Source organism: Mirounga angustirostris, unplaced genomic scaffold (assembly GCF_029215605.1).
Source record: "Mirounga angustirostris isolate CCGP_5_RB_7025 unplaced genomic scaffold, mMirAng1.0.hap1 SCAF_12, whole genome shotgun sequence".
Classification (NCBI taxonomy): Eukaryota; Metazoa; Chordata; class Mammalia; order Carnivora; family Phocidae; genus Mirounga; species Mirounga angustirostris.
In genome coordinates this window covers 90526356-90547231 of record NW_026991720.1, presented here as the reverse complement: position 1 = coordinate 90547231, position 20876 = coordinate 90526356, and the positions used below count along the sequence as shown (strand labels likewise).

General features: G+C 40.1%; 1 long non-coding RNA gene across 2 annotated transcripts; it reads right to left on the bottom strand.

The window, feature by feature from the left end:
* Positions 1–446: 446 nt before the first annotated feature.
* LOC123836014 (uncharacterized) lies at positions 447–13725 on the bottom strand. 2 transcript variants are annotated; one of them, XR_010406668.1, is made up of 6 exons: positions 13011–13725; positions 12839–12904; positions 7821–7941; positions 4511–4713; positions 2965–3060; positions 447–594 (listed from the first exon to the last, which is right to left on the bottom strand). It is a non-coding gene; the product is annotated as an uncharacterized LOC123836014 (long non-coding RNA). The 2 variants fall into 2 exon arrangements; XR_006788853.3 differs by lacking the exons at positions 447–594; positions 2965–3060 and having other exon boundaries at positions 4140–4713.
* Positions 13726–20876: the final 7151 nt, after the last annotated feature.

Here is a 20876-nt window from a genome sequence, read left to right as displayed (position 1 = left end):
TTTTGTTTATTCATTTTTTTTTTCTGATTCCACATATGAGTGAAATCATATGGTATTTGTCTCTCTCAGTTTGACTTATTTCATTTAGCATAATACCCTCTAAGTCCATCCATGTTGTCACAAATGGCATGATCTCATCCTTTTTATGGCTGCATAATATTCCACTGTATATTTCTTTCTGTGAGATATTTGTCAGGTTTTACTATCAGGACTAAACTAACTTTAAAAAATGTTAGGATAGTTTACATGTTTTTCTATGCCTTAGAACAGTGTTTTGCAAATGGTTTGTGGTTAAAGGCCTTTTTTTCCTAGTTTCCAATCAATCATGCATTTCTGCGTTTGTTAAAATAGAAGGAAATTATTGGAAAAGTTAAATAAAAAACAAGAACAATCAAAATACAAATTAAACTTATTTATTATTAGATTTAACAGATATAATTACTCTGTCAAATTACTGTAAAAGTTTCTGAACACTGACTCTCAATTGTTTATCATGGACAAGCAACACATAGCTCATGATTGCTGCCTATCCATGGACTGCCCTTCGAATAGCCCTGATTGAAGAAGGGGTCTAACATTTTTGATGATGTGCACCTATCAGACAAAAAAGAAAAATGATATTAGAATATAACTGCAATATATATATTTTCATTTATCTATAAGTTATATGTATAACTGAAATTAATAATATTCTCGATGCTTAGATTTTAAATGTCCTATATCCTGATGATCTCATCCTGTCATTAGTTAACTCTCAAGGTACAATGTACACTTGGAAATAAGATTTGTTGTCTATCCTATGTGTAGGCTCCTAGTTACTAGTAACATTTTTTATCATTTAACATTATTTGGGCTGATGTTTTTCATATCTGATTAGATCATCTTTGTTTTTGTCTTATAATATGATTGATGATGTCTTTTCTTTGAACTACAAGCAGTAAAAATATTATCTTATTAGCAGTGTTCTCCTCCATCTGTGGCTTCTATTCAGGAACATAATCATGCCACTTGTCACTTCTGTAGAGATTCATTTACTGACAACTATATAATGTAACCAGGACAACGGCAATGCAGTGTGTAAGGGCAAATGTGACAGTTGAGAGGACCAGGTGACACCCATATTTTCCTCCAAGGACCTTTCTCTGCTGGGTCCTGTGTGTAGTTTGGCCACCTGACCTATGAACTCAGAGAGGGTGCCAGGTCAAACAGTAAAACATACACTATAAAATCTTTCTTTGATTAGGAAAAAAATACATAGAAGTGGTAAATTTTTCCTCACCCTATTAGATTTTTCATGCTTAGTTCATTTTAAAGACCACAGCTGTAAATAGGTTTCTCAAAGGATTGCATGGTTCTCCAAGCATCTGTTTGTTTAAAATTCAGATTCTTGGGTCCTGTCCTGTAACTACTGCATCAAAGTTTCAAAGAGAAGATGAGGATGGGGAAACAGGAGTCTGTATGTTTACGAAACTCCCCAAGTGATTCTTGCACCTAGACATTTTGAAAACCAATGCTTCAGAGCATTTTCCTAATTATAGGAATTATATATGATCCTTAAAGGCACCACACATAAAACTTGGCATCTTTATTTTGAGATAGTTTAGTACTTTGACACCCTATTCAATTTTTTCCTATGGTTATTAGCCTATTCTAATTTGTGTTTCTTCTTGAGTCAATTTTGGGAAATTTCTTTTTCTAGAATGTCATATATTTTACCTAGATTTAAAAACAATTATTTTAATAAAATTATATTTTGAAAAAAATTAATTAATATGTTTTACTTTTCAGTACTTGCCTGATCCAGTATGTCCCTATATAGGGACCTAACCTGTCAGAGATACCCCTTAGTTTAAGGGGAATAGGAGGAGGAAAGTTTAAGGAGAGTTTTTTTTCAATATAAAGAAAAACAGCAAATTTTTTTGAAGATGATAGTTTTGAAAGCTCTTGATTTTTAAGGACCAAGCTTTTTAAGGGAATCATTTTTGAAAACCAAAACACAAAGATTTAAAAGATCAAGTTATAAAATTAGCTTATAAATAATAAATTAGGACTGCAGTTTTCCAGGGAGTAGATAGGAAAATTGAGAACCTGACAAAGATCGAGGTCATGGTGACCTTCTAAACAACCTGGAGAGATCACAGAGAGAAGAGGAGAGATTGTATTTAGAAAGAACTCAGTCTCTACTGGAAGAAAGACCATTATGGCCAATTTATGAACAGGTAATGGAGCCATGCCAATGCTGAGAGCTATCCATCATCATTCACCAGAGCACTGCATGTTATCCTGCCTGGGAGCATTGCTATTATGAAGGTCTTCCACTGAAAGCTGTTTGCACCTCACTCTCTGACCCATGAATTTCCTAATAGGAGTGTCACCCATGTATATTCTGAGATTTTACTCAGCCTATTTTAACTCTACTGCATTTCTTTTTAATAGTCTAGAACCTTCTAAGGCTCCTTAAAAGAAGATGGAACCCTGGACATCTGAATGAACTGCGGTGGTGTATGAGGAACCAGCACCTGAACTTGGGTATCCTGGGTGGGAAAAATAGCTCAAAATTTCATTTCAAGCCAAGATGGGGGAACAACCCGCTCCTGTTACATTGGTGTGAATATTAATAGAACATGCTTAGGACAGGCTTCAACTTTCCGTATTTGGAGAATTACAACCACCACTTGACTGATCTCACTGAAACTATTCTAACCTCCGATCTTTTTTCTACATGACTTACAGCAACCATCTTCCAAAAAGTCAAATGTTGTGATGTTACTACTCTAGAAATTTTTATCACCCTGCTGTTACATACCAGAGAAAGGTCAAACTTTGTAGTATTGACTGCACTATCTTTCAAAACCCAGTCCCAGCCTAATTTTTCAGTGTCATCATATGTCTCAGCCCATGATTAAACCTATATTTGAGCTGTTCTAAACCTGAGTTTTTTCATACTGTTGAATTTTTACTTACTGGTCCTTCCTTCTGGATTGTCACGAACTCTCTTCTCTGAAAGCTCCTTCTTCCACTCTCAACTTCAAATGTCATCCCAACTTTCCTCCACTGACCCTATGAAAGTTATTCAGACTCATTTAAAAGCATCTTATCAGATTCTTTTATAATGATATACTTATGTTTCTATCTCTACTGGAGTGAGGGCACCCTGAGAGTGTTGAGTTTGACTTGCTCATCCTTCTATCTCTGGTTCCAAACACAGAGGAGGCACTCTATAAATGTTTGTTGAATGATTTAGTCCACAATGAGTGAAACATCTGGCTACTAAAGCTAAAATGCCCTTTGCCTACATAACAGTCTACATTCACTTTTTTGTTCTGATCCAGCTGTTCTTTGGACTTAGAAGTTCATTTTATTTATTCATTGTACATCATTTCTTTAGATTTGGCCAATCATTCCACTCTGACACAATGGTTTTATCTTCTTTTTAAAATTTCGAGTCTATTATCCAAGGAATATGCTGCCCCTTCCAACTGCATCATCAGCAACATTTATAATTGTGCCATCAATTTCTTCATCCAAGTGATAAATAACAATTCTGGACAGCTTTTCACATAACATTTATCTTATCCTCCCTAGGATTATATTTTCTTCTCTTGTCTTGTTAACTGGAATGCGAACTCTTCAAGACACACACTGTGGCTCACTCACATTTTTATATTCCCTTAACTTTCTTGAGATTAATAATACTATGAAATGCCCTAATGTCCCCTGATGGTGGTAGTAGGAAGCTAGTTCTGTAATCAGATGATGTAGAATGAGATCACAGCTCTCCACTTGGGGACAGACTTGCGCAAGTTTCTGAAACCCTCCCACCCATATTGATAACATTTTCTCTATACAAAATGTGGATAATATTAGTACCTATATAATAGAATTGTCTTGAGAGAATAAAACAGATCATATATGTAGAATGCCTAATGCTATCTTTAACACATAGTAAATACTTAATATTTATTAGGGATTATTATTATTATAGGTGTTAGTTGAATAAAATAAAGACAGGAAATATCAATGTCATTAAATATGCTAATATGTTCATCATATTATGTTATAGTTGCTGATGCTATAACAAAGTGCCACAGTCTGGGTGACTTAAACAACAGAAATTTTATTTTTTTACAATTCCGGAGGCTAGATGTCCAAAATCAAGGTGTCAGCAGGTTGGTTTCATCCTGAGGCCTCTCTGCTTGGCTTATAGATGGCCACCTTCTCGCTCTCTTCACATGGTCTTCCCTCTGTGTTTCTGTGTCCTAATCTCCTCCTCTTCTAAGGACACCAGCCTCATTATGAATTAGGGCCCACTTCAATGAACTCATTTAACCTTAATTACTTCTTTAAAGACTCTGTCTTGAAATATAGTCACATCCATAGGTCCTGGGAGTTAGTACTTCAACATGTGAATTTTGAGGGGACACAATTAGCAATAGACATCACACACATTATAAGTAATATCTAAGTGGCTTTGGCAGACTGTATAACCATTAACAACTAACTCACTCACCCTTCTTTTAAGAGCATATATCCCTATCCTCTGCAATTTGACTGGAAGCTCCAGGAAGAAGGATAGTCATCCATGCTCCACTGCCATTGGCTCGGCCATGTGGCTTGATTTTGTCCGTGGTGGGTGAGTGTGTGGGGCATACCCCACTCTCAAGCAGAAGTTTGAAGAGCCACTGATGGTTTTCACCACTCTCTTTTTCCTTTCTGTGTGCCACAAGGATAGTATGTCTCAGATAAGGACTGTTCTTTCAGCCTAATACCCCAGTGAAGAGACTGACAAGCAGAGCTGCCAAGATGATGAGCAGCTGCTAATGTGTAAATGCAGGAGAAAAGCAAATTTTTTTTGTCTAAGTCCCTGGGATTTAGGGATTGTTTATTATTGCACAGAAGGTGCCTTGTGTGATAACCAACAACAGTGATTTTTTAAAAAATGCACATGTATGCTTATTACTTTTTCTTACAAAAGGCCCAGAAACCCAGTGTACCAGCTATGAGGTCATTCTGATAAAGCTAAACTGCAAAAAAGGAGCAGAGCATCAACAATTTCATGAAGACTTAGGGCCCGTTGGACAAACTCCTTTTCCCACTTATGTGGAAGAACACGCTGGCCTCCCTCACAGTTCAGTCTTCTCTCTTGAATAAAAAGAAATTGACCCCTGCTGCATTTGCAGCCCTGCCTCTCCGTGTCCCAGAGAGAAATCCTCTTCTGTTCTCAGAGAATTATAGTGGATGTCGAAAATTAGAACTGTCTGCCCTCACTTGGCAAAGACAAGGACTCCTTAAACCAGTACAACTTCACCCAGACCAGTATCAGTTCCACCAAAACACATGCTAGGTTCACGACGTAATTCGATAACCATATTTCAACGTCCTGCCATTTCCCAGTTACTGAGTGAAGGGGACTATTGAGCTGGACCCTCAAGAGTCAGCAGGATTGGGGCTGCTGGAGAAGGAGAAGGACACTTAAGGCAGATGGCATAGTTTAAACAACAGCATAAAGTATATTCCAGGAAGGTGTGCAGTGGAGGATGCTTGTAGCAAAGGGTGCAGGAATGGCTGCAAATGGTACTGAAAACATGGCCGGAGGGCCATCCCTGACGGCCAGTGCTGGTACTTCTAAGCCTGAGCACAACTCAAAAAACAGTGGGCAAAACGTTCAAAGTTATGGAACACAAATTCAGGTATTCATCTCTGATTTTTTAAAATATGTCTCTTTGGGCGCCTCAGTGACTCAGATGGTTAAGCGTCTGCCTTCAGGTCAGGTCATGATCCCAGGGTCCTGGGATCGAGCCCCGCATCGGGCTCCCTGCTCAGTGGGGAGCCTGCTTCTCCCTCTGCCTCTGCCTCTCTCTCTCTCTGATTCTCATGAATAAATAAATAAAACACTTAAGTAAATAAATAAATAAATAAATAAATAAAATAAAATGTCTCTTCAATAAACATGTAATACCACATAGCAGTTAAGAACATAAGCTTTCTATGCAGATGGCCTGGCTTCACGCCACACCTCTGCCATGAGTATGCCCTCATGAACTTGAGTACATGAGTTTACCTGGATAAACCTCCGGTTCCTCTTCTGCACAACAGAATGTGATAATAGTAGGGCTTTCCCTCTAGAATGATGGTCATTATATTCAATGAAACTATCTGAGTCAAAGTAAAAGCTCCAGAAATAGTATTTGCTGCTGAAATTATTGCTGCACCGTTGTTCAGAAATGAAAATTTAGTAATTTGCTTCTGTGAGAGTTGGCCATCTGTATCCCTTGGTTTCTGACATCCTAAAACAGCTTCATATCTGTCCTAACGTATGGAAGACAAAGCCAAAGAGAGAGCCCCACACATGACACAGGACAGTCAGCAACAGATGTGGCTTGAGCAGAGAGGGGCCCCAGCCATGCCTTTCGGTTTGTGGCTCAGCTCAAACAGGGCTCAGCTCCAACAGTTCCAAAGCAGCCATGGGCCTCACTTTGTGATGCCAGACATAACTCCAGGGCAGGGAACAGAAAGCATCTAGCAACAGCCCTTCAGGAAGCTACCTGGGAAACCATTCCTCTTGATCCCTGTCAAGGCTTCCAGGCAGCTTGAACTGAAAACTGCCTCCATATTAGAAGGTCACATTTTCTCCATGAGAATGTTACTTTCCCTTTCTTTACTGAATCACTGGCTTCATTACTTTGGGGCTTATGAGCTGAAATTTCTGCCTTCCTTGAACCAAACCCTGTGGTTAGATCGTGGTTCTTTTGTACTTATGCTGATTGGTAGTTTTGAAGAAAGGAAGGGGGAAAGGAGGAAAAGAAAATGATGAGGATAAAACCACCAGTTGGCTTTTTCCTCCTTAAATATTTTCTAGCTTAGTTTTAGATAAAACAGTATTTGATCAATGGGTCTTTAAAACAATAGTACTGCACTGTGAGAACTTTGAGGGAGTGTTGTCATGAAAATGGGAAATAGTGCCATCCAGAATCATTTTCCCCCTGTGTGCACAGGTCTTGAATAGACAGCAAATACTGATTTCTGTTTCTAGGCGCTCCCTCATACTTTTTTTCTGAGATTTTAACCAGAAAAGCTGCTTCTGTTATTAATCAAATGATCTTAGTAAGACATACTGAGCTGCTTTATGATACAGTATATCATCCTGAATATAATAGCTGTTTTTCATTACTGATGGATTGAGTGTTCTCCTTAAATGTCATATTTTTATGTGGTGATACTGATTATTCTACATACTGGGTTTTTTTTTTTTAAGATTTTATTTATTTATTTATTTATTTATTTATTTATTTATTTATTTATTTAGAGGGTGTGAGCAGGAGGAGGGGCTGAAGGGGATAAAGAGAGAGAGAGAGACTCTTAAGCAGACTCTGCACTGAGTGCCGAGCCCAACACGGGGCTCAATCTCAGGACCCTGAGGTCATAACCTAAGCCGAAATCAAGACTTGGACACTCAAACAACTGAGCCACCCAGATACCTCAGGAATAATGTTTTAATCAAAAGAAATACTCAGATCAACTCTTTCTCTCTCTCTCATGCCTGTGTCCCCTATTTCCTTCTCTCTTTCTTCTTTCCCACATCCATTTGGTTATTCATTCAATCTACATTTATTAGCACTTAAAGAAGCTAAAGAGTTAAAGAGAGGGGTAGACTTGGAAATAATCATAATTGAGAAAGCCCCTCAGTCATAATGGTCAAATTTCTCAGAAAACTCCAGGAAGAAAAATTTTAACTAATTTAAACACTGAAATGCATAAACCAGGTAAGTGGCTGAAGTTACATGTAATTCTATTAAAGCTTGCATATTTTAATTACTTACAATGACCACAATAGCACGTCCATTGCTTTTCCTCCTTCCAGTTTCCAAGTTCATGACTCCCTCCGACTGGGTTCCATGAGTTTCCAGAGACACAGAGTGGCTTGAATGTTGATGTGGAGAACTTAAAAAAAAAAAAAATTATCTTAGTAACTGCTTGATTTGGTTTTGCTTTGTCAGTGACGTAAAGGAATTCATAAACTCCCCTGCCCAAATTTTAGGGTCCAGGATGACCTTGAAGTTTTGACAGCTGGGGCATTTTCTTTTTCGTCCCTGAAGCCCAGAAGATGTGAGACTTCTGTGCAGAGAACATCTGAGAGTGGGTCAGAGGCATCCCCATGCTGTGCATTTGTCCCCACGCTGCTCCTTGCCATGCGGCTTGGAAGGAGAAACAGAGTGACTTCAATATTCTTCTTCTGAAGGGATGTGAGTGCTCTGACCAGAGTATATCTCTTTTCTAAAAAAGGCAAAAACACCTGCAGAGAAGGGTGAACGAGGGCTGCCATCCGGTAGATCTCCGTTTACACCCACATGGGTGTCCGACTCCTCCAGTAACAAGAACGGCTCTGTGTTTACGTTCTGTCAAAGACAACTATCATCTCAGTCACTGGCTCTTAGGGAAACAGCTGTCTTAATTTAGCAAAATACCTTGACAGGCCCCTTGGGATAGCAGCTGAGATAGGCACTGAGAACATTGGTTAGGAAAGAAAGGAAGTAAAAGAGAGAGCTCAACTGCTCTCAATTAGAAAAGGATAGGGATCCGGGAATGCGGAGAGGAGAAACGGAAGGAGAGGCGGTTGCCGAAGGAGATGGCCAAGCGTCAAGGGGCAGTTTCCAAGAGACTCTTAGTATTCATGTTCGATCTTAGGCTATATTCTGTGCTATCTATAAATCCCTTCTATCTGCCTAAAATTGCGGTAAAGACCTTGAATAATTTGTTTGTGGAAGCAATGGGAAAAGATTGGATCCATGTCTCAATCAGTGCCAACACATGGGTAAGAAGGAATAACAGCAAGTGAGGGGCAGAGAATGAGTCAGCAGTGTCTGGAAGTCATGGCTGAAGGTGACTATGAGAATGGGGTCCTTTTGGAAATTCACAGTGCACAGGGAATGGAGGCAAAATGCTGGGCATGGCATGGAGGGGGGAAAGCAATTCAGAACTAGAGACACGTATATTGGGATTACCCAACACGGGAACTCACTGTTGGGGAGTGATTGTTAATGGGGGTTTGCAAAAAACCTTTTGGAGTTCCCAAGGACAGAATGGCTGAGTTGAGTAAAAAGGAATTCACCCTTCATGCTGGCAAATGAGCATTTGCCCAATATATTCCATTAATGATGACTAGAGCAGGTAGTTCTTGCTAGATGAACTTCCATTCAAATTCCTTAACATTCCTGCTATGGGGCAGGTACAGTTTATTTAAGGAGGCTATTGTTGGAAGAGCCTTAGGCCCTTCAAAGCTCTTCCCTTTATGGTTCTCTGTGATCGCTCTCCTGCCTTTGAAGGGTTCAGCATTGGAGCATGTGGAGTATCAGCCAGGTAGAGAAGTATGAGAATTACGCTTTCAGGTAGGACCTAAGTAAGTCCAGTATGGCCCAAGAGTGGCTCAGGAGGCAAATCCTTAATTAGTACTAGGTTACAGTCAGTAAAAAATAAATCCAATGGTCAAAGAGTATGAACTGAGCCAAATCAGGAGGAAAAACTTGACCGGAAATTAGGAGGGACTGCACAAAGTGGGAGAGATTCTAGAGATGGGACAGAGGTGATTGTGCCCGTTAAACCACTGGGTCCCTAGCCTGCCGGTACTTCCTGTCAGCCATGTGGTTTGGGTTTCTGGCTGAGTTAGTTCAAGTTAAATGTATAGGTTCAGGACAAAGTGTCTTGAGGAAAGAGCCCAGAGAACCCGATGGTGTGGCTGAATCCTCAGGGGAGTGACAGAAACCAATATGACTCAAGCCTTCTTGTTAATTCACCAAATCCATGACCTAGGCTTTGTGGTACAGCGGAAAGCACATCAACTACAAAAGAAAGAAACATGATGGATTGCCAACGCATCTGACAAGTGATTCGTTTTTTATTTCAAGAGACCCATTTTATAGTTCTGAGCCTGTAAACATTAATAGAAAAAATACCGACCTTTCTAGACTATTTGTGAGGATCAAAGAAAGTGTATGCGTGGAAGGGGATTGTGCAATGTTCAGTAAATACTAGTTTGAATCTTCTCCTGCCTCCCTGCTTTCTTCTCTCCCTCTCTCCCTTTCTTCCCCTATTCCTCCTGTTTCTCTTCCACAGTAGGTACCCTAGGAGCATCACTCCCTGAGCGTCAGACCCGCCAAGACTTCCTCTTCAGTCTTCGTTTCTAGCACTCACGTAGACCTTGCCACAGTGATCTTCAAGTGCATCAGTCTGCTGGCTTCCTCCCACACCAGCTCAGTGAGGGTGATGTTCCATGCCCACATGGACGTAAGCAGAGGGTGATTGTAACCCTGAGTCAGGGTCCCTCAGGAAAGATGAGCAGAAACCTCAGCAAACTCAAAGCATGTGTTTTATATGTCAGGAAAAAGCACAAGGGAAAACCACCTAGCAACTCTTTCCACTGCAGACTGGGGAGGCCTTGCTGAGAGCACCCCACCAGTCACTGCTCAAGCTTCCCTAAAGGTAACTCATTCCCCTTTGCCCTCTGGCAAATCCATGTTAATAGTCCAAACGATGTGGATTTGAGAACATCCTCTAAAAAGAAGTTACCAGAGTTCTCAAACAGACCATATTGATATTCACGTTGACCAAAATTGTGCAGTATTTCTTTTGTAAGCAGATGGGAAGGGCAACTTCAGTCAGGGAAAAGTTTTGGAAGCAGCTACAGAAGAGGATAACTGAAAGCATGCAACAGGAGGAGATCACTCAGGGAGAGAGTGGAAAGCAACATTTCAGAAGCAGACAGGGAAAAATGACACTAAAAGGGGAGCCAGAGTAATAGGAATATACCAGAATAAACTAGTATCTTTAAAGAAACAAGGCTAAGAATTTCAAGCAATTAAGAGCGATAGGGGGCTAAGAGTACAGTTTAACATACAGGTTAAATAAGATGGAGAAGCCTTTCTATGGTTTCCTCCTTCTTCTAGGGTAATTTCCCAGATTCCTTACTATGCCCAAATGCTTTTCAGCCTCGTCCCACACCGTTCTCTCATTTTCCTACCCCCAGCTCTCTGTTCCAGCCTTTCCAGGCTTTCATTTAGTTCCTCTAATGTACCATGTTCCCTTGTACCACAGGGCCTTTGTACATGCTGTTCTTCTGCCTGGAATACTCTTCCTCTGAAGTGCACTTTACTTGGTCTTTACAATATCAGCTGAAGCATCATTTCCTCCATGAAGCCTTCCCTGAGTGATCCAGACCAAGTCAAATTCCTTAATTATATGCTACAATAAAATCATATTTCTTTCTATCCTAGAACTAATCTCAATTTATAATTATACATTCATTTGTGTTATTTGGTAAAAACATTTCACCCACTGGATTGTAAACTTTTTGAGTGTGAGACTCAAGGAATTCTTAGTACAGCCATCAGGATTTTAACCAGACAACAGTTGTTGCCAATCATAATCAAGTCTGGTGTGGAAAGAGACTTTATGTATTCTCTGCCCATCAGTAACCACATCCAAATCACTGTGGTGTTTCTCCACGATTTGGTACTAAGATACACCCCATGAAGTTGGTGGTTAGGTTGATACAAGGTAAACCATGAAGCAGATTTTCAGGCCACTAGTTCTTAATCTCTAGAACGTCTATGGACTCCTTTAAGAACCCAATTAAAGCTGTGGATATTGCTAGAGGTTGAATTGTGTCTCCTCCAAAAAGATATATTGGAGTCCTAACCCCCAGTACCTGCAAATATGATTGTATTTGGAAATTGGGCCTTTGCAGATGATCAAGTTTAAGATGAGGCCATTATGTCAGGCCTCATCTAATATAACTGATGTCCATATAAAAAGGGGAAATCTGGACCCAGAGACACATAGAGAGGGAAACGATGTGAAGGCAAAGCAAGAGCACCACCTATAAATCAAGGAATACCTGAGGACACCAGAATCTGGGAAAGAGGCTTGGAACAGGTTCTCCCTCATAGGCCTTAGTAGGAACTAATCCTGCCCACACCTTGATTTTGGACTTCTAGCCCCCAAAACTACGAGGCAGTAAATTTCTGTTGTTTAAGTCACCAAGTTGGTGGTACTCAGGAAACTGACACACATTCCCCATATTACACAACTCTGCATGTAGTTTCAGGGTGTTTACAGACCCAGCAAAGCCCAGGTTAATCATCCCTGCACACATGCTATAACATTCCTGCACCCGAACCCACTGGGATAAGGACAAAGAAAGAAGACAGAGTGGAATATCAACATCAGGGACTGTTGGCTAGGTGTTTGGCCTTAGCTGGACACTTGGCATCTGCTTCTCCATCGAATCCTCATAACCCCTTGGAGAAGGAGATGTTAGCATCCTCATTTCAGGCAGGAGGAAATCGAGACCCCGAGAGACAGAACATCATGCACAAACTCACACATCTAGAGAGTGGCTGTGCTGGGAATATGGCCTGAGTTTGTTTTACTCTGAAACCAATGCTTTTTCCATTCTCACCCTGCCTCTGAGCATGAGTGATATGTGAGATCCAAAGCACATGATGTGTGGTTTCCGGGGTTATGAGGTTACAGAGAGACCAGGGTTATACATGTGTCAGTGGCTTCGAGGGAAACAGGAGAACAGCTTTTTTTAAAAAGTTAAAGAAAGGCCATTCCTTTCGGCTGCTTTCCTTTCATTGTTTACCATTACAACTTCTTTTGAACTAAAGATTTTGGTATCGAAGGATTTTTGCTCTTGCTAGGCAAAGATAGAGACAATAAAGGATTAATTAAGTCATACTGATGATAATTATCAATAGGAATTTTAGGATTTTTAGAGATGGGACAGTAGTATGGATAAGACAGCAGATCAAGTCAATCTCTCATTCATCAAAGAACTTACTGATCACCCACTCCATATCTGGCTCCATGTTCTATGGACAAAGTCTGGCCACATCCAGCCTTAAATCTAGAGGAAGACACCAAGTGACATCAGTCAATACAGTAAAGTAAAATATTGTGTTATAAGCAAAGAAAGAGTGTACTACATAGCAAATGTGGGGGTAAATACTCACTTCTAGTCAAGTAGAAAACTGGATCTAAGTTTATCCCAAATTCTGAATAGTGATTACCCCGGCACCAGGAGATGAGAGAGAAAGGTGGTTCCAGGCAGAAGAAACATGTGCAAATGTCCTGAGGCAACAGAGAATATAATACATTTGAAGCCCTGAACACAATTCATCACATCCTGCATGTGAAATGGGAAGGGCAAAAAGTAAACCCTGGAGGGGTGTCGAGGAGCTAGAACCTGAAGGTCCCTGACAGTAGCTGAGTGATGGAGTTGGCTCTGGTTTCCTCCAGAAACCGGGAGCCATGGGAAACCATGACAGATTGGCAACAGAGGGGAGAGTACTGGAGAGAGGGCTACTGGCTGTAGAAATCCAGCAAGTCAGTTAATCTCTCTGAGTCTCAGTTGCTTCATCACAAGAGATAATAAGGCCCATCATGGAGGCTAAATGACTCATTCCATGCAGTATTCTGAGAATCGTGCGCCATGCCGCCTCAGCTCTTACAACAGTAATACAGACCAGATCTGGTGGAGGCACTATTCCAAACCCAATGCCTTTCATTCCACCTGTCTCCGGGGCACGGCTCCTCAGGGGCAATGCAGTCGTGGGGTGGGGCCCACAGCCCCCCTGGATCAGACACAAATTTCCAACAGGTGTGTCCGATTAGGCAGAGAGCGACGCTTTCCCTTCTACCACGCTCACAGACAAGGTCCCGGTCAAAGGCAGGCTATCCACAGGCAATGCGCCGGGCCAGGGCTGCAGGCAGGGGCCAGGGGATGAGGCCTTCAGTGGTGAGCCGCGGCCCGTGGCCCAGGGAGGCCCACACTCTGTGTCAGCTTGGAGATCACCACGGTTGGGGTTGGGGGATGGTGGAGACTCACCGTCTGAATGCATCTGAATCTTTATGCCATAATTCTTCTTTGTTTTGTAGCTTTTTAAAAAGCTTAAAATGGGGGCGCCTGGGTGGCTCAGTCAGTTAAGCGTCTGCCCTCAGCTCAGGTAGTGATCCCAGAGTCCAGGGATTGAGCCCCACATCGGGCTCCCTGCTTCTCCCTCTCCTTCTGCCCCTCCTCCTGGTTGTGCTCTCGCTCTTTCTCTTTCTCTCTCAAATAAATAAATATAATCTTAAAAAAAAAAAAAAGCTTAAAAGGTTTTTGGTTTTGCTTCATTGAGGCCTCAGGGAGGTAATACTTAAAATTATCACCCTGCCTCACCTGCCATAGAAAAATTCCAGAAAATTCAGTTTGGGGAGGGCTTCCCTCTTGCCTCCTTCGCGGGCAATTTTAGAGACTCAGTCAAAATAAGTGTGGGTATGAGTGACACCTCTTCCAAATGTGCAGTGCCGTGGGCCCTGAGAGTTAAGATCACATGTATACTGTTCTCATTCCCAGCACCAGGCTTCTGAGGAGGGGAATAGAACCCAGAGATGTATGGGAACCAGAGAAAGCAGATTCTCCTTGTTCTGAAGATTTATTTTCATTAAAGACAAAATCTCATGTGTGCTGAGTACCCACGGTGCTCATGGAACTATTAGAGTTGTTTGCCCATACGTTACCTTTTACTCAAACCGGTCAAGTGATTATTAGGATTCTCATTTTCACAGCTATGGAAAATGTGGCCCAGAGAGGTCTTGTAGATTGGACCAGAATTCCACATGGGTGGTTTGACTTAAAAGACTACAGGCTCCCTGTCCCTTGCTGTAGTTCAACTTCATTGTTTTAGGCCCAAAGCTCTGCACAGTGGTGAGACCATGACCTCTATGAATCCCAGCTGCATCACTTCCTGGCTCTGTGGCCTTGGACTCGCCCCTTACTCTTGCTGTATGTCCAATTCCTTAACTATAAAATAGATAATAAAAAGATCCATCTAATAGGACTGTTATGATTTAAATGAATTAGTACTTGTAAAATACTTAGAACAGTGCCTAGTGATTAGTAAGTGCTGTAAACAAGTTAGCCATTACTATTATTATAACTAGAAAGAGTAGCAAAGTCTCAGCTTCATCAGGACAAAATAGGACATTGTCCAAGGTCTCTGGATGAAAGTAAATACATCAATATAAAAAAATAAATACAGGGGCGCCTGGGTGGCTCAGTCATTAAGCGCCTGCCTTCGGCTCAGGTCATGGTCCCAGGGTCCTGGGATTGAGCCCCGCATCGGGCTCCCCGCTCCGTGCGAAGCCTGCTTCTCCCTCTCCCACTCCCCCTGCATGTGTTCCTGCTCTTGCTATCTCTCTCTCTGTCAAATAAATAAATAAAATCTTTAAAAAATAATAATAATTAAATAAATAAATAAATACAATTTTTTAAAAAGACAACATTCAATACCCAACCACAAAATCTCATTCCAAGAAATCATCTTCCCTTTAGAAAAAAAAAAGAACCCTCCAAGGCAGATACATGAGAACTGTTGGTTTTTAAAAATTGTTTTCCAGTAAAAGCTAATTCTATTATTTATGTCTCTCACATCCCCGCTCCCATTTCCCTGCAACTTCATTAAGGACAAGGATGAACTGAATAATACCATCTCTGTCCCATGATTATCTACCATTATTATTGGCATCCTGAAGTAGAGCACATCCAGAGAATTTTAAAGGCACTTTACAGTCATTAAAATCTTCAACCTCAAAGTTTATTCAGCTTATCCTCGGCTACAACTGGGATAGTGGAAAGATGGGGATTCAGCGACATTCCTTGATGGGGCGAAGCACTAAATCCTAAATCGTAACTGTGGTTATGGGCCCAGAACTTTCTACAGGCTCTTTCTTCTCAGAATTTGCTGTTTTATGAATTTAGTTCCATTAGCAAATCTATATTGATCTTATACTTGTGCAAAGAACTACAGAGTATTTAAGAAAAGTTTAAAACAGGGACTGCACTTGAGGAAAATGAAGTCTAACAGGGAATCCATGAACTGGTTCACATTAAAAGTAGTAAGTGACTGGGGGTGTTCAGTCGGTTGAGCATCCGACTCTTGGTTTTGGCTCAGGTCATGATCTTGGGGTTGTGAGATAGAGCCCCGTGTTGGGCTCCACGCTCAGAGGAGGGTCTGCTTGAGAGTCTCTCCCTCTCCCTCTGCCCCTCCCCCTGCTTGCACTTGTTCTCTCTCTCTCACAAATAAATAAATAAATCTTTAAAAAAGTAGTAAATAACTGTCAAAGTCTGGCTGGGGGATTAGGGCAAAAATATTTGGTATAATTACCAAATGTCCCTCAGGCTGAAATATGATTGAAAGCATTCCATCATAATTTTATTTTTTTAATTGAGATATAATTGACATTAACATTGTTTTCGTTGCAGGTATACAACTTAATGATTGCAAAGTGGTCACCACAATAAGTCTAGTTAAGATCCATCGCCATACATAGTTACAAATTGTTTTCTTGTGAGGAGAACTTCTGAAATTTACTTCTGAAATTGTTTTCTATAGTGATTGTATCAATTTACATTCCCATTAACAGTGCACAAGTGTTCCCTTTTCTCCACATCCTCACCAACACTTATTTTTTTTGTCTGTTTAATAATAGTCATTCTAATAGGTACAAAGTGATATCTCGATGTGGTTTTGATTTGCATTTCCCTGGTGATTAATGATGTTGAGTACCTTTTCATATACCTATTGGCCATCTGCATATATTCCTTGGGAAAATGTCTACTCAGATCCTTTACCCATTTTTTAGTTAGATTATTTGTTTTTACTATTGAATTGTAAGAGTTCTTTATATATTTCAGATATTGACCTCTTATCAGATATGTGGTTTGCAAATATTTTCTCCCACTCGGTAGGTTTCCTTTTTATTTTGTTGATGGTTCCCTTTGCTGTGCAGAAGCTTTGTACTTTGATGTAGTTCCACTTATTTTTGTTGTTGTTGTTTGCTTTTGTTGCCTTTGCTTTTGGTGTCATATCCAAAAAATCATTGCCAAGACCAACATCAAGGAGCTTACCACCTATAATTTCTTCTAGGAGTTTTATGGTTTCAGGTCTTACATTCAGGTCTTTAGTCCATTTTGAGTTAATTTTTGTGCATGGTATAAGAAAGTGATCTAGTTTCATTCTTTTGCATGTGGCTGTTCAGTTTTCCCTACGCTGTTTATTGAAGAGACTATCCTTTCTGCATTGTATATTCTCCATTCTTTTGTCATGTTAATTAACCAAATATGCCTGGGTTTATTTCTGGGCTCTCTATTCTGTTGCATCAATCAATGTGTCTGTTTTTATGCCAATACCATACTGTTTTGATTGCTATAGCTTTGTAATATAGTTTGAAATCAGGAAGTGTGATGCCTCCAGCTTTGGTCTTCTTTCTCAGGATTGCTTTGGCTATTGGGGTCTTCTGTGTTTTTTTTCCTATTTCTATAAAAAGTGCTATTGAAATTTTGATAAGGATTGTATTGAATCTATAGATTGCTTTGTGTAGTATGGACATTTAAACAAAATTAATTCTTACAGTTCATGAGCATGGAATATCTTTCCATTTATTTGTGTTTTCAATTTCTATCATCAGTGTCTTGTAGTTTTCAGTGTATGGATCTTTCACCATAATTTTATTTCTTTTAACTGTCAAATAACTACTTTTTTTGCTCCCCTGAGGAGTAATTCCTCTAGGCCAGTAGTTTTCCAACAGCATCAGAATCATGTGGGAGCTTAGAAATGCAAATACTCAGGCCTGACTCCAGCTCTATCAAATCAGAAACATAGGGGTGGGAACTAGCAATCTGTTCTATCAACTCTTTCTAGTGACTTCAATTCATGCTGCAATTTGAGAACAACTGCTCTAAGACTTTTACTTTATTCCCCCACCCCAACTTGGCCAAAGGCCTGTGGAGGACATGCGATGCTTTTGCCTGAATATGTGCACTTTGAAGAAAAGAGGATCTAAAGATCCCGTGGCCAGGAAAGGGAAGACTCCAAGATTTTAATAGCCTATCGGGTTGAATTAACACCTTTTGATAACAGATAGAAAACTGATGGATAGATGATTGCCCCAACTGTCAAAGGTAAATCAAGGGAGCGCCAATGTTTTCTTAAAAAAAAAAAAAAAAAAAACGTGGAGCCTACTCCAAGAAATGGCCAAATGATTCATTAAAACTTAAAAGCTCAAAGTTCTTGGGTGGCTCAGTCAGTTAAGCTATCTTCCTTCAGCTTGGGTCATGATCTCGAGGTCCTAGGATTGAGCCCCACATCAGGCTCCCTGCTCAGCGGGGAGTCTGCCTCTCCTTCTCCCTCTGTTCCTCCCCCTCCCCCTGCTCGTGCTCACACTCTCTCTCTGTAATAAATAAATAAATAATCTTTTAAAAAAAAACTTAAAAGTTCTACAGCACACAGCCAGAGTGCAAGGATTTAGCTGGAAATAAGTTTAAAGTTGGTGATGTTAAATGCTCATCTCAATAATTTGGGGATGGGAGTGGGGGGATGGCAGTGTAAGAAATCTTTTAAGACTGTTGATTTCATATCACCAAGACTCTTTCTAGAAATGCATGAAAGTACAGGTCAGCAGCTGCGTATCAGAGTACTTACCTCATCATCCACCTTCTTATATCACTGAGGATTATAGACTTTTTAATATCAAAGAGGATGAAAATGTCATGATATTGTTGTTTAACTTGCATGTCTTTGATTATTACTGAAGTGGACACTACAAAATGCTTATTAGTCATTTTTCTTTCTTCCTTTGTAAATTGTGTATTTGTGTCCTTCACTTATTTTTCTAATAAGCTATAAATATTTTTAATTGATTTGTAAAATGTATTATATAGGAAGTACATTGTAAAATATTTTTCTCCATCTGTCAACTACTTTTCATCTTTGTTTTATATATACATATGTGTGATATTACATATCTATTTCATATATTATGTATATCACATATATAATTTTTGTATTTTTTTATACACACAACTTTATATAGTCAGTTCTGTTTCTCCTGTGTGCTTTCTTTCAATGCATTTTTGTTTGCTTAGATTTTTCAGTATAAGATATGTTTTCCTACATTTTGTCTTAGTAGCCTTAAAAAATTTCTGAAGTGGTTTCATGTGGTTTTTGCATCCATCTTTTTAATGCACTACAATTTATTTCAGTGCATGGTATGGACAAAGCTATAAATAGATTTTGTTTCCAAAAGAAATGCATGATTTTCCCTGTAGGTTTTGGTAAGAAAACCCATCCCTTACATGGTCTTACAATGCTTCATTATGAAATCTCAAATTTGTGTGTCTATTTCAAGACTATTGTACTCAGTGATCTATCTGTGAATTCTAAAGTCTGTCCAACTTTTTATTTAACACTTCATTTTATAACTGATATCTCATAGGGAAGGTCCACAACTGTGCTTTCTTTCCTTCTCTAGTCCCAATTGTTTATTTTACCAGATAAACTTTAAGATTATTTTGTCAAATTGCAAAGGAAACACTTTGGGGATTGGAATTGAATTAGAATCTCTATATTATAAGTGGAAAAAGTTATCTCTATAGACTAGTAGGTAAATTCAAAAGGTGATTTAAAAAGCGTTATATACTGCTGTACACTTATGAAGTTTACATATCTATTTTTTTAGAATATAGAGTCCACAAATTTCTTATTATTTTCAGGAGTCTTTGATTTTCTGATGCTAGTGTGAATATAATCTTTGCTTTCATTTTATTTCTGATTGTCTAGTATTTTAAAAATTATTGATTTTTAAAATATTTACCATTAACATTTCTTCTATCAAAATAGATGTTCCACTGAGCAGCTGGAGGCTGCTGGGGAGACACAAGCATGTTTACAAGTGCCTTGGGCTGGGGAAAGCCGAGCCTCCATTCAGAAGCTATGCACGCCCTATGACACTTGTCTCTTCATGGTCCTCATCTTACAAGACAGGGAGGAGACATATGCACAAGGTAGTGGGAGGGCCATGTCTTAGTCCATTCAACCTACTATTAGAAGATACCACAGCCTGAGTGGCATATAAACAAAAGAAATCCATTTCTCACAGTTCTGGAGTCTGGAAAATCCAAGAGCAAGGCACGGGCAGGAGTGTCTGGTGAGGCCCACTTCCTGGGTCATGGACGGCTGTCTTCCCACTGTGCCCTCACTTGGTGGAGGGCACAAGGGAGTTCTTCTGGGCCTGTTTTGTAGGATCACTAATCCCTTTCACCTAATCATGTCCCAAAGGCAACCACCTAATGTCATCACCTTGGCAGTCAGGATATCAACACAAATTTTGGGAGGAAACAAACATTTGATCTATAGCAGGCCAATTCTCCATTGGTAAAACAAAGAGGTGTCTGGCTTCGACTGCTGGTAGCTCTCTAAACTTTGTCCTCAGAACAATTCCATGCAAAGAAGAAAAATTCAATTTGATATCCTATTACACATCATCACAGACAGACATGGCCATGCATTTATACACAATATTCCCCATAGTTCTAATGCTACACACACACTACTCTTCCAGGTACTAGACCGAGGAAAGATTTTCTCTTGCTTTCATTATCTAGTTCTCTGAACCTGAGGTACATTTATTCATGACTAACACTTAACCAGAATTTCCTTGATTGCTTCTTCCTGCTCACCTTCCACATTTAATCCATCAACCCATCACGCTGACTCTACTTCCAAATACATCCTTACTGTGCTCCCTTCTCCCCAGCCCACTGTGGCCACCCTTATGCAAGCTGCCACCATCTGTCCACCCGAGCGACTGCATAGCCTCCTCTATTCTTGCTTTCCCTCCCATTCCCTTAAGATCCATTTCCACAAGGAGGACACAGGGATCTTTTCAAAATGCAGGTCAGATTTTGCAAGTCCGTTGCTGAAAACCTTCCATCAGCTTCCCACTGTCCTTGGAATAAAGTCCATTCTCCTAGCTCTTGTGCCCCAGCATCTAGGATC